The sequence below is a fragment of the Heteronotia binoei genome, chromosome 4 (assembly GCF_032191835.1).
Source record: "Heteronotia binoei isolate CCM8104 ecotype False Entrance Well chromosome 4, APGP_CSIRO_Hbin_v1, whole genome shotgun sequence".
Classification (NCBI taxonomy): Eukaryota; Metazoa; Chordata; class Lepidosauria; order Squamata; family Gekkonidae; genus Heteronotia; species Heteronotia binoei.
In genome coordinates, this window is record NC_083226.1 from 103,406,959 (window position 1) to 103,434,912 (window position 27,954).

The following is a 27,954-nucleotide window of genomic DNA, read 5'->3' on the forward strand; positions in this document are numbered from 1 at the left end:
TGAAAACAAAATACATATATATATTACTCAGTGAGACTGGGCTAAATTTCATGAAATGAACTCAGTGAACTTTTATGTGTCTTTGGCTCTAGTTTTGTTTAAGGTGCTTGGAACCAGCAAATTATTCTGAAAATCAATAAGGGGCAATCAGAAGTTGTATGTTCTCCATTGCCTCATGAAACTCATATGGCCTTTTTCCAATCTACTGGTTCACATTTAATAAGGAACTAGTCTAGATGATGTATCAGGCATCTTGTATGAAGTTTTCTTTTTGACAGTCTTCCACAACTCCCATATGAGTTATTCTTTGGAGGCAAGCCAGCTGAAATATATCTTCACAACCTTTCCATTCTGTAGAAAAATGCAACATACACAACCAGTCACGCTAGGTTCTAGCAACTTGAAAGGAGGATGATATATTGCATGCCTTGTAAATATTATGGTGTGACTTCATTTCCTAAGTGATTTCATGTGCTGGCTTGTGCATTGCTCAATCCTAGTCTAGCATGTTTGAATTCCATGCAAACTGTGTGTGGGGGGCCTTGTTCAATGCATTTTGGGTTGAAGAACATCCCAGGTGTGGATGTGGAGTCTGTTTATTCTTCCCAAAGTCTTTTATAATCCCTAGAACATTGGCTAAATGCCTGACTTTTAAAAAACATATATCTGTATTTTCATATTTTTTGTTTTCTTCACATAAACTCAATTCTTTCTTGCATCCTTCCATCCTTTCCTCCATCTCCTGTTCTTAGACCAATGTCTTGAACATTACAACCAAAAAACTTAAATAAAAACTATGTCTAAAAACATCTTATTTCAGCACTTCTCTGCAGCCTCTAGAAATCGAGGCAACAAAATAAGTACGTTGAGAATCAGAATCCTCTCTGAGGAATTGAAACTTTAGCTCTAATGTTTCTAGAGGATGAGTAGGCCTTTTATCAGGGCATGGATTATCCATTTTAGCCTAAACTGGAGAACATGAGGACATTGCAGAAGAATATATACAAGAGAGTCCACTGACTGGATGAGGCAGGGACATAAGCAATCTGACAAAGCGATCCTTAGCAGATGACCCAGCAATACCAATGAAAAGGGGCAGTTGAATCATGAACGCATAAAGGTCCTACACAGAACTTTTTTGGTAGAAAGAGCCCAGCATGAACTCATTTGCATAATAGGCTGCACCCCCTGATGTAACCATTGTTTCCATAGGGCAGGGGTAGCTCCAGATGTTTTCCCATAGGCCAATGGTAGTTCCAGATGTTTTTGACTACAACTCCCATCAGCCCCAGCCATTGGCCATGCTGGCTGGGGCTGATGGGAGTTGTAGGCAAAAAACAACTGGAGAGCTACTGTTGGCCACCCCTGACATAGGGTGTTTTGTAAAAAAAGCCCAGAGGGGATTCATTTGCATATTAGGACACACCCCCTGACACCAAGCCAGTCGGAACTGCGTTCCTGCTAAAAAAAAAATGTCCTGGTCCTACAAAATGTTGGGCCAGCCAAGGAGTCTAAATAAGAAAGGAGTTCACTCTTAGACAGAAGGCCCAAGGCAAGCAGAGAACATGTCCTCCAATAATCAAAATGACTGTAACTCATGTCTGGCATAAATCAGTTTGGCTACAAGTTTTTTGCATTGATTTACAGAGGAAGAAAACAAATCCTCCACATTAAAATTTACAAAAGATAACTTCTGTTCAAAAAGCTGGAGCCAGGGAGCCTTATAAGAATCCCTGTGGGCTAGGCTTACTAAGGGGCCTCAAAAAGGCAAAAAGACAGAGACTTTTATAGAGCTAAGACCAAATTCATAACAAAGGGCCAATGGTGAAATACACCTGGGAAGCCCTTTGATTGCCTGAAGGAACAAGGACTGTACTCTATTTATAAAATTGTCTACAGCAGAAAAATCCATATAGGGACATCATACAAAAGCCTTAAGATCACCATAGCAGCTGAATGCAAAATTGCCTCTATAGCAGTGATAGATTTCTGAGAGACAAATTCCTTATAACATCTCCATGATATGGTACAATTAAATAAAATACCTAAAAGAGGAAACCTGTCCATTAAATACTCATGTATCACTTTTGGTCATATAATGAGGTGCAAACCCAATAATGTTAGTTTTATTAAAATTGATAGTTCCTCATACAAATGATAAATATGGAACCTTTTCAAAGCCCAATGAAAACCAACCCAAGTTCAAGAAAGTAAAACTGAGTAGTCTGCATAAAGTAAGAGGGACTGTAATGTTCAGTAATTTAGGCAAATACTGAAAAGATCAGTAAAAAAAATCTGGCAAATTGGACAAATACAAAGCACTTGGGCAGTAACCATTCTTTGGCATGTGGTCTGACGTTTTTTTGAACCTTTACCTTGATTAGCCTCTACACTATTCATCTCAGGGATGCTTGATATCCCTGCCCACAGTTTTGATCATACTTTGCAAATTGTGAATAGTACTATTATACAATCGGGGAAGTGTTCTTTCTCGCTCAAACATTCAAAATGGACTGAAAATGTCCTGCACATACTCATTTTTATACTGCTTCCCCCATCTCTCACGTTCGTCCACCATCTTTGTATTAAAATATCAATAAAAATATTGTGTGTGTGTGTGTCTAAGAAAAAGAGAGATATGCAAATTCTAGCCTTACCCCCTTTGACTTGGTTAACTCAATATGAATCATGCCTTACCCCTTTTGATCTGGTTAACTCAATATAAATACTGTGCTATGACTTTTTCCTTCTCTCATTCATTTTTTCAAGGAAAGCATATCATTTTACAGCAAAGGTGCTTTCCTTGTTTGTCCCTAACCTCCTGGAATGGATGGTAGAAGGTGCCTCACTAATGCCCTTGCCCTACCCACATGATCTCTTGCCTGACTCCTAAATATGAGTACATTTGTGTTCATTTGTATTAATGGGATATACATTTTCTCACACTAGTGCTTGGGAACTGCCGATCAATCCGGTCAATTCTGAGCTCATGCCACTGCAATGACTGTCACTGACTGATGAATGTTACCAACTATACAGGCACCAAAGCAACACATGCACCCTAATGTAGCTGATTGTCAATGACATGTGACCTGCCTGTGTTGATGACCTTGGGGCATACCTAATCCAAGCAAGCCAGTAATTGTGAGGGTGTGCCAAAACTAGCAACCTGGCCAGCTGCTAGGCAGATCTGAAACTCCTAGAAATGTTGGTCTGTTTGAATTCCAAGCATATTGTTGAGGCAATCAAATTAGCTGCTTGTCTTGACACAAAATGATCAATGTGCACAATGTAAATCCAAATGTTGATGGAATTCTTGGCAAAAGTGTCAGCATAGCATACTTGATTTCTCACTGGGAGTCAGCAAAGCTGTAACCAACAGCCCTCACAGTCAATTTGCATGCAGGGGCTTCGTGCCCCAGACTTACAAGCTTGGCATCTCTGCTTTAAGTTATCTCTAGGTTGTCAGGTCCAACTCAGGAAGTATCTGGGAACTTGGGGGACGAAGCCAGGAGACTTTGGGGATGAAGCCAAGGGCAAGGTTGTGACAAGCACAATTGAACTCTGAAGGGAGTTCTGCCATCACATTTAAAGGGACTGTCCCTGTAAATAATGAAGGATGGGGGGACCTTCTTTTGGGGCTCATAGAATTGGACCCCCTGGTCCAATCTTTTTGAAACTTGGTGGTTGTTTTTTTTGTTTTTGTTTTTTTAGGAGAGGCACCGGATGCTATGCTGAAAATTTGGTGCCTCTACCTAAAAAAAAAACCCACCAAAAAACAAAAAAAGGCTTTCCAGAACCTCAGAGAGAGAGCCATAGAGTCACCAATTACATACCTGGAAACCAGGATAAGCAATGAGGTAGATACAGGGGTGACCAACGGTAGCTCTCCAGATGTTTTTTGCCTACAACTCCCATCAGCCCCAGCCAGCATGGTCAATGGCTGGGGCTGATGGGAGTTGTAGTCAAAACATCTGGAGAGCTACCGTTGGCCACCCCAGACGTAGAACAATATATGTTGGACAAAGCTATTATCAACATATAATGTCAAAACTGACTACAGGCTTGCTGTGGAGATAAAACAGAGGAGTGGAGAACCATGTATGCTAACCTGATCTCCTTGTAGGAAGGGCAGAATAAAAGCAAGCTAGGCAGGATATTTCACAATAAACCCAAGCTTCAGACAACTTTAACTCAGCCTGCTTTTAGAGTTAAATAAAATGACTCTGAAATAAAACCCTCAAAGCATACAATATTGCCACTTTTATTGTACTGCACCTTTTCTGCACACCAAGGTATCACACCCTCTGCTATGGCGACGCCAGCCTATCGCCTCCTGCCTCAGCAAGGGCAACTAAATATACGTTAGTCTCTTCGGGGTTCTGATACGATAGATGAACAGAGGACCACTGCAGATTTGAAGTCTTTCCCAATCACACAGGCACCAGAGAACGTAACAGCAAACTATAGTTCTTTATTTACAAAATAGGCTTTAACTGGAGGATTGGATGTATATACAGAGGCTAGTTTGTATCTTGTAGGAATAAGATTCCCTATACAGTATGTCAGCTAGACCCTTCAGCAATGCTCTGAGGTAATTCAGGGTACACAGTTCTTCTTTTAATCCACTCTCCTAAAACTTTAATCAGGCTGGCATGTTGGGCTTTGAGTGCCTGGTCCCTCGAGTCGTCTGGTTTGACAAGCCCCAGCTCTCCTGACTCCCTCAGACCCACGGCTCTCCCTCAGCCACCTTATAAACTCCTAGGAACAGTGTATCATATGTCTGTGACCACTAAGGTCTTCTACTTAGACACCCTCTGTCATCTTCCTCTTCCTTAGAGGGCATTCGTGACCTAGAGTTATGCCTCACGCTCAGCCACCTGGCTGATTTTACAGAGTGTAGATAGAGCTTCACTTCACACCAAGCCTCTCTCACACACTCTGAGTCCAACTCTCCCTTTCTGACCATTTTTTCCTTCCTGACAGTTAACCTCTGAGCAGTTAGCTGTCACTCAGGACTTGAGAGTTCTGAGCACCCCTGGCCCCCACCTTCGGGTCACATGACACAGGGCTCTCTGAGTCCTCAGCTTCTCCATTAACCCTTTGATTCCATCACACAAGGACTCTATCCAGGGCTTCTTTTGCAGAAAAAGCTCAGCAGGAACTCATTTGCATATTAAGCCACACCCCCTGATATCACCATTGTTTCACACAGGGCTTTTTTGGTAGAAAAGGCCCAGCAGGAAACTATTTTTATTAGGCCACACCCCCTGATGCCAAGCCAACCAGAAATGCATTCCTGTGTGTTCTTGCTCAAAAAAAGCCCTGACTCTATCAAACTAGCATACCCAGCCTTCTTACTAACATACTAGTTCTGAATTTGGGGGGGAGGATTTTTAATATGAGGAAGGATTCAAACAGGCTGTATATAACCTGCACTCTTAGAAGAGATAACCCAGAAAAGATGTGTAAAAAATGCCCCCTAGCCATTTTCTTTCTGAAAGCAAATGTAGGACAAATTCACAGTTGTTTTGACCTTCTAAACGAAAACAGCCCAAACCCAGTAACATTCATCAGTATTCAAGAAATCTCCTGAAATAGATTCACACTGCTGTGCTGACACTCCATTAATTCAGTCTATGGAGTCCTGTGGAGCATATCTTGGAAACACAGCTTAAACACTGGGGAAGTGTATTATTAGAGAAGTGATGTGCTGTCTGTTCTAGGGGGTTGTAATTGGTAAAGAGACATCCCTTAAGAACAACTTTAGGTTGCCAGAATTTATCTTGGACAAGGCATCTGTTTCTCCATGAACAGTGTAGCAAGGACAAAAACTGCATTGTCTAGCAATGTCCAGCAAAATGTGGGTGTAAGCAAAATATCCTAAACAGCTACACCCTTTTAAACCTTTTGCAGTGATTGGGCTTAGAGGTGTAACTCCATTTAGGATTGCTCTGATAAATATCTCCCTGCTACATGGCTGATAAAGATCTGTGACTAGAGGAGACTCAGGATTGCAAGGATGACATGTTTAGACTAGGATGGAGGAAACCTGGCTTTAAATTTTCACCCAGTTTACAAGCTTGCTCTGGCCCAAAGATTCTCAGCCAGCCTCAAACAAATGGAGAGCCATTTATTTTATCAAATATATATATCTTGCCCTCCCCTTACAGGTTCAGGATGCCATGTATACTGCCCTGAGCTTGGAGGAAGGATAACATAAAAATGAAGAAACAGGATTTGTGGCAGATTGGTTCTGGCTGAGGGTTTGGGCTTCATGGTAGATAATTAATGGAATAAATTGACATAAAATGTAATTCACTGTGCGTGTAAATGTACCTTCTCAATAATCTGGGGGGCAGATGATGAATATGCATCTCAGGATACATCACAGGGGCTGCCCATGAAGCATAAAGAGATGGTAAGGATTAGCTGAGCTGTAAAAAAGAGAAATATCATTTGTTAAAACTGGTAAAGTATGATGGGAAGCAGAGTTAAAAAGTCTTTCAAAATGTCCTAGGCTATAGATGGTTAGGAATTTGGCATGGGAGGTAGTTGTGAAGAGACTGCTAAGTTGCTATTGTGATTGACACTGAGCCAAACTGAACAAAATTTGAGTCCAGAGGCACCTTTAAGACCATTTTTAATTCAAGATAGAAGCTTTTGTGTGTATACACAATTCTTCAGATACAATGACAAAAGAATGTAGATGCTATGAGGTTTGTTGCCATCATTTTAAAGTCATTTACAAATTCCATGATCGAGCCTGCACTGTGGCTCACTGAAGTCACACCCACCCTGTATTTTATCAAGAGCCAAAATGGCTTCACCCCCACCCACCTCCACTGTTTCAGCACTTGAAAAGGTGTGTGTGTAAGAACACTAAGTGACTTTAAAATGGCAGTGGCAGGCTTGTGGCAGCCATGAAGGCACTTTCTTATCCAGTTTGGCCCTTTGTTTCTCCTCTGTTTGTAGACACACTGGGTATAATCAGGGGCAACCTGGGGGTCAAAGAAACAGCCCAATGAATGAGAACCTGCCCAGGAAGAATTCATCTGTTCCCTTCTGCCATCATCTGCCATCAGTTGAAGTCTTCTTTGTTTCATTATTCCCTCAGTTAGCCCTCCATCCTGACCAATGTTTTAATTACTATTTTCATGTCTTTGTACATATTTTAACCCTTTTAAATTTGTTTTGATATATATTTGGGAGAACTGATTTTAATGTTTTTAAAATGTAATTCTATCATGTATGTTTTAAATTGTTAGCTTTGGTGGCCCTTGTAAAAGCAGAAAAGCAAAATATAATGTATATATAAATAAAATAAATATTCTCACATTTCTTTTTTCTTTGCAGGTTATGCTTGTTCACTGTATCAAGGACGTCCTCTCTCATTGGCCCTTCCTTACCACTTTCCACTATGTTGGCCCATGCTGGGAAGCTCCTCCAGGCCTTAGAATAGGAGGAAGAGAAGGCTGCAGTCCTTCAGTCTCTTCTCTTCTTTGGACAGCTCTCTCTCTCCCAGCAGGTATGTTTCCTCTCTAGCCTGTGCCTGGAGTGGCCTTTATGAAGAATGCCTACTTCATCACCAATTCCACGTCCAGTCCTGGCACTACGTATCAGGATCTGGCACCTATTCTGGCCAATCTGGAGCTATGGGTAGGGCTTTCTCTTACCCCTTCCTGGTTGCTGCATGCTTCTTAATCCCTCCCCCTGATCCTTGGCTTCTGTCTTGTCTCCTATGGTTGAGGCTTGTTTCCACCCCGACTGACTGCTTGTTCTGGCCTGTTCCTTGCCTGGGCCCATATTGCTGCTGGGTCCATTGGCAAGGCTGTTGTTCTTCCTGGTGGTGGGATCCACTTTCCTGGCAATTTTGGGGGTTCCTGGGAACTGCTCCTGGTTGGTGTGGAGGTTGCCAGGCTGTCACTGGCAGATAACATCATTGGCCTTGGAGGGATGAACCCAGGCTGGCTCCCACCCTCAGCAGCCCCTAGCCCTGGCCAGCTCGATTATCCATCCAGCCTCTGAACTGGCTGTGCTCCTTCCAGTCTCAGGTGAGTGTCTGCCAGTCTGATAGTTGGGGAAGGCCCTGCCACCACCAGGCCAGGCATTGGCTCTGGACACCACAAAACTGAGTTACAAGACAAGCAGCCCAAAACTTGGGGAAAGGTTTGTTGTTATTCTGGGTTTAGCTATACGATACTCTTTTCTTAGGGCCATCCCTAAATCTGCTCCAGGTTCTGTCAAGCAGCCAGTTTGGTGTAGTGGTTAAGTGTGAGGACTCTTATCTGGGAGAACTGGGTTTGATTCCCCACTCCTCCACTTGCACCTGCTAGCATGGCCTTGGGTTAGCCATAGCTCTGGCAGAGGTTGTCCTTGAAAGGGCAGCTGCTGTGAGAGCCCTCTCCAGCCCCACCCACCTCACAGGGTGTCTGTTGTGGGGGAGGAAGGTAAAGGAGATTGTGAGCCGCTCTGAGACTCTTCGGAGTGGAGGGTGGGATATAAATCCAATATCTTCTTCATCTTCTTCTTCAGATATGAGCTGGGAGTTCTCATCTGTGGAACATATTTCAATTGGGGAATAAAAAAAATCAAATAAAAATAAATATGGGAAGAAAGTGTTTAAGCCAGCACCATTTCCCCAGGGATTTGCTCTTTGCTCTGTGGGGGAAAAACTACATATATGAATGGACTATGGGTACATTTCTGCAATTAGGTTGGGAAACTGGCATGGGTTTAAGTCAGTCCTCCCTGCATGTCACAGTCCAGGTTCAAACTGGTGCCTCAGAATTTCAGTTTCAACCAGGAATTCTCAGGACATGACTGCTTGAAAGACCTTTGGATGGAGAGGCTTGCTAAGATTGTGTCATGTAGTTGGCCGTCAGCCGCAATCAGAAGTCATAAACAGAACACCTAAATGTGTTGCTTAAAGATAGGCAGGATATAAACCCAATAAAAGAAATAAATAATAAATAAGAGTAACTTCATCTGTTACATTTTAAAACTTTAATCCACCAAATTAATTAATCTTTATAGTGTTAAAATATTTAATATACTTTTTCATTTATTTTAAAGCTAGAAGGAGGCTGGAAGGATGCAAATTTTGCTGAATGAAGAAATAGATTAAAAGAGGCCGCCATTATTTTGCTATGTAATCTCACTGGCATCTTGCTGCTTCCTTATTACCAACTCATAGGGTTGCCAATCCCTAGTTGGTGGCAGGGGATCCCCCAGTTTGGAGGCCCTCCCGCTGCTTTAGGGTCATCAGAAAGTGGGGGGGGGAGAGAATGTCTGCTGGGCACTCCATTATACCCTATGGAGACTGATTCCCATAGGGTATAATGGAGTTGATCTGTAGGTATCTGGGGCTCTGCCCCCCCCCCCCGTTTTTTGAAGTAGAGGCAAGGGATGGGGAGGGACTTCAATGGGGTAAAATGGCGTACAGTACACCTTCCAAAGCAGCCATTTTCTCCAGGTGAACTGATCTGTGTTGCCTAGCGATCAGTTGTAATCCCAGGAGCATTCTGGGCACCACCAGGAGGTTGGCAGCCCTAAACACACACACACAATTTCTTCCAAGTGGGCAGATAATCATACATATGGCTCTCTCAACAAAACACTGGCTTGCCCCCACTGCCATGGTTTGCTTGTTTAAAGATGTTTCAGGGTTGAAATAGGGTTCTTACCTAAATCTGAGCAAATTTGCATAGCAGAAAGCAGAAAGTGGAACTTTGCTCTCCTTGCTGATGTGAAGCTTGTATGTCCTTTTCCAGGAAACTCAGACAACATGGGATTTTCCTTCTCAAACTCTCTTGCTGAACTCTCAAGCTTGTCTCCCCTAGGTGTGTTTAAATTTTGTGTTTTGGATTACATTCCTATTGCTTTTAATGGATTGCTTCTCTTACAGCAGGAGCCCCATGGTACAAAGGGGTAAGCTGCAGTACTGCAGTCCCAGCTCTGCTCATGAGTTCAATTCCACAGAAGCCAAATTCAGGTAGCTGGCTCAAGGTTGACTCAGCCTTCTATCCTTCTGAGGTCAGTAAAATGAGTACCCAGTTTGCTGGGAGGTAAAGTGTAGATGACTGGGAAAGGCAATGGCAAAACACCCCGTAAAAAGTCTGCCAGGAAAACGTTGTGATGTGACGTCACCCCATGGGTTGGTAACGACTCAGTGCTTGCACTGGAGACTAGCTACCTACTTCTCTTAAAGCCATCTGAGCTGAAATTCTTAGGTATTGTACCCCTCACTACAGAAAATCTGTCTTCCAGCCGTACAGGAGAAAACATCCCCATTGTAGAGGCAATTGGGATGGAATTGTCAGGGCTGGCATGTCTCACCCAAGGAATCTTCTCTGCCAGATTGCAGCCAGAATGGATTAAAAATTTCTATTTTATAGGCTGTTAAATTCTCATGTAGTACAGGCACATGGAGGTGGGGTAATGATAAGTTTTTCTTTGTTCCTCTTTGTTACAGTCAGATGGAGAGTGAAGGTCTCTTTTTAAGCGGAAAAAGTGAGGACTACTCAAACCCTCCATGAGATTCATTCAGTACTCACAGTGTCATCCTAAGCAGAAGCGCACCCTTTTCAGGACTTAGAAGACTGTAACTCTCTGCTTAGCTAGGGTTGCCAACTCCAGGTAGTGTCTGGAGATTTCCTGGGATTATAGGTGATCTCCAGGCAACAAAGTTCTGGTCACCTGGACAAACTGGTGCTTTGGAAGGTGAATTCTATTGCATTACACACAGCTGAAGTCAGTCCCCTCCCCAAACCTTGCCCTTCTCAGGCTCTACCCCAAAATTACCAGTTTCCTAATCCAGAGCTGGCAACCCTAGTTTAGGACAGTATTGCTAATCTAATTTAATCAATACTGTAGCTGTCAAGGAGCAGCAAGTTTACTTAGCAGAAATTAGAATAGTTCAGGCACTATTTCATAAGATAACATTCAGGGGGCTTTAAGTCCTTTAGCCTGCATGCTCCATTTCCATATATAAAAAGAAACACACCTTCAGTTCAAATGCAAACAGGTAGGTTTATGCATAATTTGATTCCTCCAGGCTGTTTTTAGATGAGTAGAGATCTTGGATCTCAGTCCAGAATTTCTCTCACAAAGGGAGATTTTGCCTCTAATCTCTGCTTGTGCTTTCATGTGTGTTTCCCTTTTTAACTTTTGGGAGGGGGAGATATTTTGCTACTAATCTTGCAAAGCAACATCATCCCAGAGTCAAAAACGACTGGTGCTTGCACCTTTACCTTTTTAATCTTGCAAAGCAGGAGGGCTATCAGTTGCAGCAGGGGCGGGAGAATGCAACAACAGAAGAGGGGCCTTTTGCTCTTTGATAGCCCCCCTCCCCTTCCTGTTTTACAGAGTATATCACCAAATAAACAAGGCTAACACATCTGACTCTAGTCTTTCTCTCCCCTCCCCCACCCACCTTCTACCAGCAGCTGCTAGAAAGACATTTGCTCATACTATTATCAGGCTAAGACCAGATAGGTGGAATGACTCAGGTAAGGAGCACCCCTTTTATATTGAGCCCTCCCCAGGTGAGTGAGGTTACCATGTCCCTGGGAGAAATGCTGTGCTCAGAAATACACAACAGGGATGATGTTTCATGGAGTGAGGTTGGGATTAGTGTTCTGCTTGCTGAGTCATTTCCTCCCTTTGGTGCATTCCAGTTCCCCTTTGCTGCCCTATGTCAATGGAGATTTAAAGACAGCATGGAAGAATGAATATTGATAGCAGAGTACACAGCCACAGTCATGACAAATGACCATATCTAATTTAGACAGTTTGTCTCTGGAAGTCTGTAATAGTTTCATTCAAATTAGTTAGCCTTTCTGATAGCCCAGGCTAGCCTAATCCTTTCATATCTCAGATGCTAAGCAAGGTCAGCCTTGGCTAGTATTTGGAAGAGCAACCTCCAAGGAATACCAGGCTTGCAATGCAGACAGGCAATGGGAAACTTTCTCTGACATGTCACTTCTCATAAAAACAAATCTAGCTTGCCACCTAGTGGTGCATAATGATAAAAGAGCTAGAACTTCTGGTTGCCACACAGTCTTAGGATCTCTTGGCTATTCTATACACAATGCCATGTGATAATTATTAATTATTTGTTAGCCTTTCAAAATTAACTAATAGGTCAGATTCTGATTCCTTACATTCCAAATTCAGATCTTTAATGCACATAGTCCAAGACATTTCAGTGGGGAAAAGGGTGAAGCGTGTAATGTAAAGGCTACTACTACTTAATAAAAAGGTAAAGGTAGTCCCCTGTGCAAGCACCAGTTGTTTCCTGCTACTTAATACCAGACAGCAAACACAAAGCCAAGGCATACTTCCCACAAACAACAGGAATGTAGGAATCTGCGATTCACAAACTGTAATGTGGGAGAAATACATCACGCATATTGTTCTGGGAGGGGAAAGACAAAATGAAAAATGGAATATGAGAACAATAGAATTCTTGCATCCACCCATCTGGGCAACGTCTGCTCAAAAGGATTTCTCTCTTAATTTTGTTGTAAAAGACATTCAAGAGCAGGAAGCATTTTATTAACTAACACAGTGGTTTAATTGTAGAACAGATGAACATGGCATATTTCCCAAAGTCCTTACAAACAGCCTGTGAGGATTGGGTTCTGAGTTGACAAATGAGAGACCATTTTCAGAATGAAAGGCTAAAGTGAGGATTTTTTTTAAAAAGCCAAATAAAATCCCTCTGAGATTGCAAAATGTCCTTTTGAGGATGCATCGCTGATTCAATTGCATGGACAATTCATTGCCCCCCCCCCACCAGATGGAAGGAAGAGACAGACACAAGGGTTTGGGTAACTAAAGGACCACTTTCTTTCTTTATTACATTAACACAAGGGCTATTAACAGGCAGCACGGCAGGGCCAGGGGATGAAATACCCCTCCCCTACTGCATGACGGGTGAGCCACCCTGCCCCTAGGTATAGCCAAATTACATGACTCATAGCCGGGCAGCCTAGCAAAGGTTATGCCCTGGAGTTCCAACCCCCAGCCGCACGGCTAACAGGTGAATCAATCCATGTAAACCCAAGGCAGTCCACTTCATCACTCAACCATCCCGCAAAATCCAGGAATGATTTAGCGAGACCCCGTGCCCCAAAAATGGCGTGCTACAGGTGCTCACCGAGCTGCATAATGAAATTTTAGGCCAAAACCCAGCCACTGCGAGGCCAAGCCTCTGCTTAGGCAGCTACGCCCACTAAACGCCCAACACTTCCTTAAGCCCAAGTTTCAAGTCCTCTAAAAAGGCGTCATTACCCTTGTCCAAAAGATGTACACCATCACTCCTGTATAAATCCGCACAATCAGCCCGGATCCCAGGGTGAGGAAGAAAGTGGTGCACCCCCCCCCCCCAAGGGCTCTTTTAAGCTCTAAATTGGCTTTGCGGCAAGCTTTCTCAATCGCCCGTGTGTCCCAAGCCGCACGCCATACCCGGTGTGGGATCATGGCCGACCACATGATCAAAGCTTGTGGCCAACGCCTCTTGATGACTCTAAAGTCATCATTGGCCTGCAACACAAGGGCTTTTCCCTTGAGCAGGCCTAAATCATTACCACCCAGATGTATCACCACAACATGTGGCAGCAACATGTGCACATCTTCGAACAAGAGGGGCAATAGGCCCGACCAATGGAGACCCCACCGTCCACGCCATTCAGTGGTGGCCCACTTGCTGAGCCCCAGCTGTGACCCGATCGAAGTCCTCCTGGCCTGATGGGCAGCCCAAAACACGAAGCTGCGTCCGCATATGAGGATGTGTCATCTCTCTCCACAGACCACAGCACCTGAGAAAAGAAGAAACGATGAATAACATAGCTCCCTAATAACGTGATGCCAATTACTGCATTGCAAGAGGGCGAACATAGCCCTTTTAAGCCAAGGAACGCCACCTACCAAGCTTCTGAATGGAAGGCGGGGAGTACCCCAGGGCAGCAGCCGTAGATGCTGCTCCAATATGGAAGGAATGGGTACCAAACTTAACTCCCGAAAGGCCCAGCATAGCAAGGGCCTTGCACATCACTGCCCAAAACTGATGCTTTGTCAGGGGACTGCAGTCCCTATGACGGAACAACAGGCCGGCACCCAAACCATGAGCAACCATGTATCGTGTTAAAGCCGCTACGGGACAGATCTCGACATCAGAACAGGAATCCAAACTAATAGTATCCTCCTGTTACAGTTGATTGGCCATTGAACGACGAACTGTAACATATACAGATCCGCCAGCCAGACGAATGTCTTGGGCCATCAAGGCCCTCCCGTTTGGACTGAGCCACCAGCTCACTCATCTGGAGAGCCCCGAAGAATGCCAGGAGAGAGCAGCGTTTCGTACTCCAACACGCACATCTGGCCCCAGATCGATCGTAAACCCCTAAGAACTGCAGGGGAAATCGGTTGCCTAGGATCCCGCCTGGGCCCAACTTCTCTAGACCAACCTTCCAACATTTTCTTAATGCGGAAGACACCAGTATTCTCCTGGAAACCCAAAGCCTTACTAGCGAAGGCCAACGCAGACAGCTGGCCTTGAATAGATCGAACTGCTAATCCCCTACGCCCTAAAGATTCACTATAGTGGAGTAATTGCTCCACCGGAAGGGGCCATCCCCTTTGGTAACCAACTTTGCTCCTAAAACTTTTGAACTGGCATACTGCCCTGTTGTACGATTTGCTGGTACTAGGAGCAATTGTGAGACTTATTGCTCTCCCGTATCCCGGGGGGCATCATTATCGGAAGAGGATCTGCGTCTGGGGCCAGCTGGCGAAACCTCTGCATCTGTTTGCAGGAGAGAGCATTAGCCACCCCAGGCACATGCCTGGCAAAAAAATAAAATATTAAGCCTCAGGCAACGGAGAGTGAAGTGAGCGAACTGATAACATGCACCACGGCTAAGTTGTCACACCAAAAGTGGACTGTGTGGTCTGCCAACTCATTCCCCCACAACCAAACGGCTACCAAGATCAGGAAGAACTCCAAGACAGTCAAATCTCTGTTCCACCTCGCATCTACCCATTCCTGGGGCCATTCCTCTGCACACCAGTGTCCGCAAAAGTAGACGCCAAACCCAAGGGACCCTGCTGCGTCTGATGTAATTTGCAGCTCAGTTTCCAGCTGTAACTCAGCCCTCCAAAAGGAGACACCATTAAAGGAGGTTAAAAACTGATTCCATAGTAAAAGGTCCTCCTGCATGCTGTGTGAAATCCTGACTCGGTGATGCGGCTGGCATAATCCAGCCATTGCATCACACAACCTCCTCAAAAAGGGGCGACCAGGAACTACCACCTTACATGCAAAATTTAAGTGACCCACCAACTGCTGCAGCTCCGTCAAGGTCGCCTTTCACTGCAGCAAAAGCTGAGCAACCATTTCCTGCAGACCTAGAATTTTTTCCCTTGGGAGGCGTGAAGTTTGTTGGAATGAATCAAGTTCAACCCCCAGAGGCATCAATCGCTGGGTAGGGCCCTCCGTCTTCTCATGGGCTAGATGAACACCCAGCTCCGCCGACTGCGCCACAAAGGCCGCCATCAAATGGGCGCACTGGCCGGAGCCTAAGGGGCCTGCAAACAGAAAGTCATCCAGGTAATGCACCACATTGCTCAAATGAGCTCGGCAGCGCACCGCCCATTCTAAAAAGGAGCTAAAGCGCTCAAAGGCCGCACAAGAAATGAAGCACCCCATGGGCAGTACCGTGTCCATATAAAACCGCCCTTCAAAATGAAAACCCAGCAATTCAAAATCCAAAGGGTGAACCAGTAGGAGGTGAAAGGCAGACTTTATGTTGCACTTTGCCAACTCAGCCCCTACCCCACAACGCCTTACCATCTGAACCGCTTGGTCAAAAGATGTGTACCACACAGTACACAAATTTTCTTGTATGGCGTCATTCACCGATTCCCCATGGGGGTAAGATAAATGATGAATCAATCTGAACTCACTTGGGGCCTTTTTAGGCACCAGGCCCAACGGGGAGACCCTCAAGGTACTCACAGGGGGTGCGGAAAATGGGCCAATCACCCTACCCTTGGCTAATTCCTTCCCAATCTTCTGATGAACTATGTGCTCCATCCCTACAAATGATTTCAAATTATTGGCCATAAACGGCTTTCCGGGGCCCTGAAAAGGAATTCTAAACTCAAACTTAAAACCATTTAACAAATAAAGCCGATCTTCATCCCTTGGATAATCATGGAGCCATGCCTCAAGCACTGTCGCCCTTATTGGGCTGGGACCCTTTACCAAATAGCTTATCTATGCCACCCGGGCCCTGCTTGTGCTGTCCCCACCTAAATCTACCCCTGGAACAATTAGTGAAGGAATGAGACCCCCCTGCAAAGAGGGCACTCATGTTTGTATGGGCAGTTCTTTTTACCACACACCCCCTGGGACCCAAACTCCCAACAAAGCAGGTGAGGTTGAATCACCTGCCCCACACTGCTGCAGGCACCAGAAGCAATGGCTGTGCGCTGAACAACATGTCCACTGTCTGACCTATCACCCAGGTTAGGTCGTGCTGGAGACATAACCTGCAGCCACAGCTGTGGCTGAATCTGATCCCACTGAAGGGCCAAGTTCAAAGCTACCCTCATTCTGAACTCCTTATCATATTGAAGCCAGGCCAGGCTGGTAAAGCTCGTATAGCTTTTGTAAATGATGTTGAAATACTGAAAAAGGGACGTGGCCCTCCATGGCTGTGACCTGACAATAATTCCAGCGTAAATAATGAACCCGGACACCCAGTTTGCTGATGTCCTGTCAACTTGCCACTTCTTGATTTTCTCCGTTTCCCTATCATCCAAATTCTCTTTATTTTTTCTCCAGCTGCCTATAGAGCAGAGAGAATAGGTCCACAAATTCCCTTTCAGAATCTTATCTTTGGTGGCCGGCAACAAGTCATCCCCAAGAGGTAAGGCCAGATCACCAAAAGGTAAAGCCTTAGCTGGCACAGCAGAGTATGATGGACCCCAAGGATAAGAAACACCCCAGCCACCATAGGGTGCCACGGATGCTCCCGGGAACTGGCTGGGCAGGCCTCCCCAAGAACCCCAAAGGTTAGCCAGGTTAAAGCCCCAAGCCCAAGGCTGGGAATTATTAAAAGCTGCAGGCTGGCTATTGGCAACTGGCCCGAAGGTGGCCGACTGCCCCCACAGCCGCCAGGGCCAAGCTGTGGTAGTGTGTTGTGCAAATTCATCCCTACCCAACTGCAAACTCTGCGAAGCATCCGCATCGGGCACCTCCACTGGAAGAGGCAACATACCCTCCATTTTGTCCATAGAAGACCTGCTTTCAAGGGAAGACAAACGATTAAGGATTTCTTCCTGGAAGCGCTTCTTAGCAGCCTGCTTGTCTGCTTTGGAAGTCAGGCCCGTTACACCCAATATGACCGGCTGCCTACTACTTGACCCCTCCAAAGTGGCTATTCTGGCTAACACAGACTGCTCGAAAGTGCCATCCTCCTCATCAGACGATGAAGGCAAAGGTGCTGACCACTTAGGAACAGACCACTGCGGTCTCGCTGCAGGGCACTTGCCCAAGGATTTGCCCTGTCCTTTATGCATGATAATGTGCCCATTAACTATGACAAGCCCGCCTACTACCCTCACTGATGTAGCCCCCGCCCTACCGAAGGCAGGTGATGAACTTTAAAGCTATCCTCGAAATGGCCGCCCCAAGCTATCCACAAAATGGCCGCTCTTTTCCCCAGCAATAGGGAGGAAAAATCCCAATAAAAAGGCTGTCTTCGAAATGGCCGCCCCAAGTAATCCACAAGATCGCTGCTCTTCTCCCTGGCAACAGGGAGGAAGAATAAAAAGGCTGTCCTTGAAATAGCCACCCCGAGCTATCCACAAAATGGCCACTCTTCTGCCCAGCAACAGGGAGGAAGAATCAAACAGCTCCAATAAAATGGCTACCCAATTAAACCCACGATTAGCTAAGGCCTCTTTCCAAACTGCACTGTCTGGAAGAACAGCCCCACACACTGTGAAGTAACCATGCACTCCCCCAGAAGATTATATAAACGGGGGGTGGGGGGGTTGGTTCCTCAGCCGGCTTAACAGAAGAAAAAAAGGGGGACGAACAGCACCCTCAAAAGGGGAGAGGTACTGCAAGATAGCCTAAAACAAAAAGGGGAAGCACAAAAATGCCGGTTGTGTGAAAACGCTGCGGCCAGCGACAAACCGCCGCGTTAAAGACGCTCCTGAAGATGCTCCTGACACGATGAGACTTCTCCTGAAGACCACCGCGGCTCGCTATAAGCAGCCATGGCAAAGTCCAATGTGCCAACCACTGCGGCCCCCAAAGTCGTGGTGACTGGCAACAGGCCTCATGCAGGGAAAGAGCACACAAGCTACGCTCTGCCTTCTCCGAGCACAAGGAGAAGAATGTGAGGAGGGAGCGGAGCCCACCTCTAGGGCGTGCCTGCTCCGCCCCCACCTCTGATGATGCCCTGCCCGCTCCTCCTCCTTGCGAGGAGGCAAAACGACCCCCAGACGCAAGGCTGTGCAGCCTGCCTCTGGATGGGAGCCGCATTCTGTTAGCATCTCCCTTTGAGAAGACAATGACATCAGAAAAGCAGTAAAGCACGGAGCCGTAAGGCTGTCAACTGTGCTGCCGGGAACCACTGACAGGAGTAATTTATCACATCTTAGTTATCTTTCAAGACCTTCTCTGAAAAAGGAGGAAAGAGATTCCACTAAGGAGAACAAAATTGCCAGCACCAAGGACAAGGGCAGCCCAGCCTTTGCAGAGCCTGGACACTGCAATGTAATTTTTAAAGACACAGTCTCCACCTCACAGCCTCAGGAACATTAATTGTGCCTCTATGTGGTTTCTAAGCAGAGAAAGAATCACATTTAAAACAGTGGTGTTGTCGCCTATATATATTAATTTGTAGGGGGAAATTTTGTGTGTGGGGGGGTTGTGTGTGTTTTTGACACAGTAAGAGGAAGTGGTAGTAATGTAATGTGTTCAACTACAGTAGAAGCAGAAGAGCCTTTCAGAAGTCAAACAATGGTGCCTGAAATTCTTTGTATCTTGTTAATGCATTACTAGGGCCACAGGCAGTACCAGAAAGGGGCAAGCACCCCTGGATTAGTATTTCCCTCCACTGCTGGGACCCCTGTGTTTACTTGAAGAAAAAGAGTATTTCAAGGTGGACAAACGAGACTTCCACCGCAACAGCATTCTTCTGTACTCACAGTCTGTGAGCAAATGTCTGGAGAATGGCATTTAGGGGCATGGTGGAAGTATCCAGCTATTAGTGAGGGCATCTTTTGATAAATGTACTGGTTTCAGACAGGACTAGTGAAGGTTAAATTATATTGTGATATGTTGATTTCCATTTGAGATTTTTGTTTGGGGATTTGGGAGCTGGTATAATAATATAGTAACCCACAGCTTCAGCCATGAAGTCTGATCAGGGCCTGCACGGCATAGTTTTATTGGTTGCTTCTTCCTTCAGTGTCTAACAGGGTCAATGAAGACAATGGGCTAAGGAGAAGAATTCTCAAAGACTCTGATATCATCACTCTCAAGGGAATTTGATTTGGAGCTGACATTTGTAATATTGCCATACTGAGTAAAAGTGCTTTAGGGCTGACTCTTAGTCTGAGCCTTGTCTCTTAGCTGGACTGCCCATGTGCTTCATATCAACTTTCTGGTCAGACAAAATATGTCACAAATGATCTTTGTCTTGCCAACTGTAGAATATTGAGGGGACCAGCCTCCTTCTTAGGTGGATTAGAAACCTCTGCTTTCTCATTGGCCCAAACCTCTGCTCTTGGTTCTTTGAATGTGACACCAGCTGGCAAAAGAGTCATTTTAACCCTTGCCCTTGCACATAACAGACTTGTAAGTCATTTAGATGGTTTAGCCTACTTAGAAGATAAGCGGATCCAGTGAATTGTCAGCAGAAGCTTCTTGTGTATGAAGGTCTTCTTCACTGTATCCCTTCCCCTCAACAGTCCTTTCCAACCATGGGAAAGTTGATTATTGGGACCCAAGTGGACTAATAAAGTTGGGGTGCTACAATTTGTTGCATTTGCCTCCCTTTAGCAATCCTTCTGCCCATGGGAGAAATGCCAAGTACTAATTTTTCCTGTGTTGTTGCCCTTTAAATTGTACTAAAACTGCTTCCATTTTCTTTACTTTAGTCTGTTCCATGTGCTCACCCTCTCCAGGTGCCAGTACTCAGGAGGTAACAGAGCCAGTGAATTCTAAGGATAGGACAGGCATAGGGTTGCTAATGGCTGTTTCTATACTTTGCAGAAGATCCTCTCTTGGTGCGCAATTAAAATATTCATCTGCATTGCATACCACCATCACTTCTGTCTTGCTTTGCATAATCTAAAATCATTTACTCTCATTTTCTTGAATTGGCACCAAAAGTGGTTTCACTCTGGAGTTGTTCCTCACTTTACAAGAGTACTTTTGAACAGGAGTTTTCTGCAGGTGTATTCAATGCTCATAAAGTGAATCAACTGTGAGTGTAGAAACAACCAATGTGAGAACCATTGCTTTATTTTAGGACGGAGGATTAATGGGAAATATACTTTTACAAGAAGGAAACCCAAAAGGATTCATGGGGGAACTTCACCCCCACAGCTGATCATACTTACCAGCCTATCTCAATTCCCCCTCATTCCTTCCCTATCACAACTACTTACAGTTTCTTTCCTTTCTCTATTTCTGTTCTTCCCACACTTACCTATTTCTAGGGATGCCAGACAATCCTGGTGCAGCTGTGAATTACCTGCTTTTGGGCACACCTCTCTACCACTAGCCGGCTGGTGGGGAGGAATCACCCCCCCCCCAAAAAAAAACAGGCAAGAAGCTGGAAATAAATGTGATTGCCCATTTCAGAGCCAGTTTGGTGAAGTGGTTAAGGATGGTGGGCTGTAATCTGAACTGAGTTTGATTCTCCACTCCTCTGCATGCAGCCAGCTGGCTGATCTTGGGTCAGTTACAGTTCTCTCAGAGCTGTTCTCTCAAGAGCCATTCTCAAAAGAACTCTCTCATCCTCACCTACTTCCCAGAGTGTCTGTTGTGGGGAGAGGAGGAAAGGAGATTATAAACCACTCCGAGACTCAGAGTAAAGGGCAGGGTATAAATCCAATCTCCTCCTCTTCCCAATTTCCCTCCCCCTTGCATCTCTCCTGCTTTCTTTACTCCCTCCAGTCCCCATTTCCCTCACTTGTTCAATTTTTCTCTTTCCTTCCTCTCATCCACTCCCTTCCTGCTTAGTCTTCCTTGCCTGCACACTTCTCCTTTCCCCAATTCACCTTCAGTGTTGAACTCCAGCTGCAGCAGCCATTTTGGATTACCAGAATCACCTAGGCAATCTAAAATGGCTCCTGAGATCTTGTGAAGAAATCCTTTTGAGATCTCAGCATTAAAAAAAAATGTTTTGCAATTTAATATTTTTCTGATGACCTGGGGGCTCCCTGAGCCTGTACAAAGATCTCCCTCATATATTTAATAAAGCCGCGTTCAAGGAAAGGCCAGCTATTGACTTAGCAGGAGCCTTTGGTATGCAACAACAGTTAAATCCACAAACAAATGTTGCACATTCAGGTGGAGCCTGGTGGTTTTTACTTGGGAATTCCAAGAGGCAGTAATGCAAATCTGCCTTAGACACACCACATTACACTTCATAAATAGGGTTGCCACAGTCCCCAGTTGGGGCAGGTCCCCTGGCTTGGAGGCCCTTCCCTCACTTCAGGGTTATCAGAAAGTGGAGTGGGGGTTGAATGTCCTCTGGGCACTCTATTATACCCTATGGAGACTGGTTCTCATAGGGCAGTGTTTCCCATTCACAGGGTTGTGACGCGGCACTGGGCCACGGAAGCCTCAATACTGGGTTGCAAGAAAAGCCAAAACTAGCACCACCCCCAGCAAAGCATAAGCTCCGCTCTGCTTCCTTCCTTCCCCCATCTCTCTGTTGTGCAGAGAAAAGCTAGGCTTGAAGACTGACACAGGCTACAAAGCCTGAGCTCTGTTTTGCTTCCTTCCTTCCCCCATCTCTCTGTTGTGCAGAGAAAAGCTAGGCTTGAAGACTGACACAGGCTACAAAGCCTGAGCCCTGTTTTGCTTCCTTCTTTCCCCCCGTCTTTGTGTTGTGCAGAGAAAAGCTAGCCCTGAAGATTGACACAGGCTGCAAAGCCTGAGCTCCGTTTGGCTTCCTTCCTTCTGCTGTCTCTGTGTTGTGCAGAGAAAAGCTAGTCTTGAAGACTGACACAGGCTGTGAAGCCTGAGCTCCATTTGGCTTCCTTCCTTCCCCTGTCTCTGTGTTGTGCAGAGAAAAGCTAGCCTTGAAGACTGACACAGGCTGCAAAGCTTGAACTCCATTTGGCTTCCTTCCTTTCCCCATCTCTCTGTTGTATAGCGAGGAACTGGGCTGCTCTCCTTTCTTCCCCCCCCCCCACCAGTGTTTGAGAGAAAAGCCGGAGCCCACTGGTTCTTTAGATCCATGAAGTGTTCTTCAGGGTATGAGCTTTCATGTGCCTTGCAGTATGTTCTTTTGGGAAGATTTCCCCGGAAGGCCTGGGCAGCAAAAAAGAGGGAGATTTTTTTTTCAGTTGGGAGGGGCGGGGAGTGGGCAATCCAGTAGCTTTTTGGGTTTTTTACCAAATAACCTCAGGGCAGAATTATTGCTGGCTGGGGTTATCTTATGGTGAGTAAAAAAAAAGGCTTTTGTTTCTTTGTCCCATTTTCTTTCTTTCCCTTCAAGTGATGCTCTGTCTGTATTCTTGGTGCTGGGGGTGAGGGGAAGCAACAGTGGGAGGGCTTCTAGTGCCCTGGCCCCACTGGTGGACATTCTGGTGCTTTTTGGGCATTGTGTGAGAGAATTTTGGACTGAATGGTCCACTGGCCTGATCCAACTTGGCTTCTTATGGTCTTTCTTTCCATGTCTTTCTTTCCATGTCTTTCCTTTCCTTTCCTTCCATTTCATTCTTTTCCTTTCTTTCTTCCCTTCCATTTTTACTGGATTAAACTTTTCTGTTCATCATACTATTGTTGCAGACATAGGAGCTCTGCCAATGAAAAGCTGGGACCCCCAGTTGTAGCCAGCTGGCCTTTCTATGAGATTTCTGTGTGAGTGAGTGAGACCGAGAGGTGTGGGGCAGAAAGAGATTATTGGAGATTACTGCTGCATATCTCAACAGCACTGGAAGTGATGGTACTATGAACTTGGCACCATTTTCTGGTCCTGCTTTTAACAGCTGTCTGACACCAAAATTAAACTCCTCCTGTAGATATTAAAAAGGATGAAAAAAGTTCACTGGCTAAATATCTGCAAAACAGGTTGTTTTTAAAGGCATGGAAAATACAGCCCACAAAAATCTGCAAGCCCCTCATAAACAGCCTTTTTGGGATAGCTGCAGAAAAGCTTGTATGAACTTCATATTACTTGAAATTAATTCATTATTTGCAGTACAGTTCTCTGCTATCTTTCACAGCAATTTCCCAGTGTTTCAGCCAAGGAAAAGTATGAAAAATAGCTGTCAAAAGATTTTCTTGAAACCAAGCAAGCTTGGTTGTAGCTTGAGTCAGGGTTCCAGTAGTAGCAGCTGAAGGAAGGGCCTACTAAATGTGTCAGCATATTTTGAGGTACAGCAGCTGCCAGGGCCCAGTATGGGTGGTACACAGTGCTGGCATTCCTGATGGCAATGGCAACAGCACTCCCAACTGCATATACTGGCCAGTGCTGTTGAGGAAGGGGTGTGTAGGTGGTGCAGGCAATTGAACATGGGCTTTAGGAGTGCTTGCAAGCTGGAGAAGAACACACAAACAGATAGGTACATGCAGGTGTGGGGGTGGAAAGAGAGGACCCTGTGAATGTATGAAAAAGTTTCAGACCGCCCACTTTCCATCCCATTTTGGCTCAGCATGAGTTTCAGAGAGAGTTACTTCAGAAGAAGAGGCAGGTTTGGGGGAGTGCCCTGGAAGTAACATCACAGGAAAAAGTGGAGTTTTGGTTCAGTATGCCATGTAAGTGACATCACTCGGCCCTTGACGTGGAAGTGACACCACAGGAAATGACATAATTCCTGTCCCCCAGCTCCACCCCTGAATTTTAGTGGGCCACGAAGGAGAATTGTAAAAATAACCGGGCCACAGGAAAGAAAAGTTTGGGAAACCCTGGTGTGAGGGAACGGTCAGATTCAGGTTGGGAGGGCGACCACTTTAAATTTCTTCCATCACCTTCCCTCAGTCCCTCAGTCACACTCACAGAAATCCTGACAGACTTCTCAAAATTAGGCACCAGACGGTTTTAAAATTCTAAACCACAAAAATATTTATTAGATAACAAAAAAGCAAGGGAGAGGGATCAAAATAATATTGATTAGAACTAGTCAATAACAAAGAATTGTCAGGCAGATGTTTGGCAGATAATAAATTACTATTATTGATTAGAACTAGTCAATAACAAAGAATTGTCAGGCAGATGTTTGGCAGATAATAAATTACTATTCACAGAGATTTATCAGGCTGAGGTAAAATATAACTTATTTAACCCTGGCAGGAGATTTTCAAAACAATAAACAGGCAGGCTTCAGAATTCCATTGAATTCTTTTACAGGCAGGCAGTGCCTTCTGGGCACTCAGAATGCTGTTAGTTCAGTTGTTTAGCCCTAGGCTTTGGCTACTCTTGACAGTTACCAATTATCCCTCACAAACACTCCACTAGCTAGCTTTCAGGACTCGCACCCCTGAGGTCTATTTCCAGTCCCTCACTACTGATGTGTCTCAGCCCCATAGCTAGTCTTCTGGTCTGAGTCTTGGGTAACCCTGCTGACCACCAAAATCCAGTTTTCCCCCTTTAGTGTGTCTTTGAGTGATCTTGGTTTGTACATGGAGATTGCCTGAATGTGCTGGCAAATCTCCCTCAGAGAGTTTCCTTCACAGAAGGGCTTGGTTTTGCCCCCCTTCTGGCCTCAAACTCTCTCTTTCTGACAGAAACTACACACAGCCCTGTCTTCCTTAAGGAGCTCAGCCTCACTGGCTGTTCTCAGCCCCTTGTCCAGTTGCTTTCACAACTGACTGGCCTAAGCTCACAGTCTTTACTTCAGACGCCTTCTCTGAAGACTTAATTCGAAGACTCCCCCAGCTAAGACTCCCCTCCTGAGGTGTTCTACTGCTAAGCAAGCTTCATTTTGTTACTTTTTCGTTGCTAGGGCAACGTTCCAGCCAATAGCTGCAAGCCTGTTCCTCAACCACTCAGGCTAAGTTCCTGAGTCCGTCACATCTGGGCCCTGTTCACACAGCGTGTTGAGTCGGTGTTAAACTGACCCGGTTCTGTTCTGAATATCTTTGTTCTGGATATTATTGATCAGACTGCCATACTGCAATTTGAATCACTCCACGGTGAAACCGTCTTCTGCTGTCCACATGATGGCACCATGCAGTTCTTCCCCCCCTCCACTATTATGTGCATATGCACATTATGCATATGCGTACATGCTCATAGGTTAAAACATTATGTGGTTATGCGGTTATGTGCACATCGCTAAGTAGTAAAATAAAACTGGTGACCGTAAACCAGAAGTCTGAGGCTCCTTTTGCTCTCGGACAGCCTTCAGACATCCAGAAGTTGGTTAATATTGCAGCAGAACTATCCAGATGGAGAAAACTACAAAGTGAAACTGGAGAACTCAAAAAACACTGCAATGGAGCAGGTAAAATAATCTGGTTCCAAGAAGGATTGGGGGGGGGGGGCTACCAGGAGTTAATGCCAGAATTAGTATTTATAGTACTGTTTATTATTTTCCTCCATGAAGTGGCATGTTACTTTATTTTTACCATAGCTACTTGTGCTGTGTTTGTCAATGAAGCTTCAGATACCTCTTCCTTAAGGGATTTTATAAGCATAAAGTTATAAAGTTGTTTACACATATACTACGGACTTAAGTGCCAATTCATGCCTTGGCCCCTCCAATTAAGATTGCCAGGTCCAACTCAGGAAATATCTGGGAACTTTAGGGGTGGAGCCAGGAGACTTTCCCATTCCCTAAATAAAAAAAAAAATACAGCAGTGCTGTTCCCCTTAATACAGTCTTAAGAACATAAGAGAAGCCATGTTGGATCAGGCCAATGGCCCATCCAGTCCAACACTCTGTCACACAGTGGCAAAAAAACCAGGTGCTATCAGGAGGTCCACCAGTGGGGCCAGGGCACTAGAAACCCTCCCACTGATCCTCCTGAAGCACCAAGAATACTGAGCATCACTTGCCCCAGACAGAGTTCCATCTATATCTTGTGGCTAATAGCCACTGATAGATCTCTGCTCCTTACATTTATCCAATTCCTACTTGAAGCTGTCTATGCTTGTAGCTGCCACTACCTCCTGTGACAGTGAATTCCATGTGTTAATCACTCTTTGGGCGAAGAAGTACTTCCTTTTATCTGTTCTAACCTGATTGTTCAGCGATTTCATTGAGTGCCCATGAGTTCTTATATTGTGAAAAAGGGAGAAAAGTACTTCTTTTTCTACCTTCTCTATACTATGCATAATCTTGTAAACCTCTATCATGTCACCCCTCAGTTGTCATTTCTCCAAGCTAAAGAGCCTTTCCTTCATAGGGAAAGTGTTCCAACCCTTTTAATCATTCTATATGCCCTTTTCTGAGCTTTTTCCAATGCTATAACATCTTTTTTGAGGTGTGGTGACCAGAATTGCACACAGTATTCCAAATGAGGCCACACCATCAGTTTATACAGAGGCATTATGATACTGGCTGATTTGTTTTCAATTCCCTTCCTAATAATCCCCAGCATGGCGTTGGCCTATTTTATTGTAGTTGCACACTGTCTCAACATTTCCTCATCCTCTTTTTTTTTTTTGCCTACTCAGGCAGTTGCACTTCAACCAAATGAAAGTGAAATTTGCCATGCCCCCACAAGTCCTCTTGTCAGGCTTTGGAAGCATTTCCAAAGCATGGGTTTTTTTTTAAAGGGACACACACACACAAACTCACAAAGCAACCAAAATACACAGAGTTTGCAAGCCCACACTTTTGTGATCTCACTGGGGCAATTTACTCACAGGAGTTGTTGAATTTCAACCAGCTTCTTCAGTTACAGGAAAGGAGAGCAACCTAGGTGGTAGAGTTTCCCTCTACCCCACAATCAAGTTCTAGCTGACTCTTTCCTATCCATTTTGCTATAGAAATGACTTCCGAAGGGAATGCAATACAAAAGGACTCTGCTTTCTCACAGCTTCACACACTCACGGCACTGCCTGCTTGCCCCATCCCCTGCTTTCCGGCTGCTAATATTTAAAGGCACACACAAGTTCCAAAACACAAACAGTTGCAAGTATCTTCTAAGCCTGCCACTGTTTAAAGGCACATGGTGGCTGTTGGGGTGGGGCAGGGTGGTTGGTGGAATGGAGAAACCTGCAATAGCAGGGGATCCCCTGCTGGGACCTGGGGACTGTAAGCCTAAATTAGATCTGTGTTCTTACATGCAGAAATCAGTAAGTGCTTTCTGGCTCCTGTCTTCTATCTACAGTGAAGCAGCCCCCACAAGCCTCCTAATGTTGAGTGATAGAAACAAGAAGATAGGTGATGCAGTGATGGGGGAAGGTGGGCACACACATGTGATGTCATACCAGCTGACAAAGAGGTGATGGTCACAGCAAGGCCTAGCACTTCCCTATTATCTGCATGAAGATGTGGACAGTGAAAAGATTCAGTCAAGGCTTCATGTGGAGCAGGGCCAACTTCTGCCTCTAGGGCATAGAATTGTCAGCGGGACAATCCTGGACCCAATCTGGGAGTCTTCTGCCACATACATTTTGCAGTGTGGCATGATGATGTTACTTGCAAGTGATATCATATCCCTGACACTGAGCATGATGCTCTAGGTTTGGGGAAAAACCTCCATGGGTTTTTTTTGCTACAAAACCATAGAGTTTG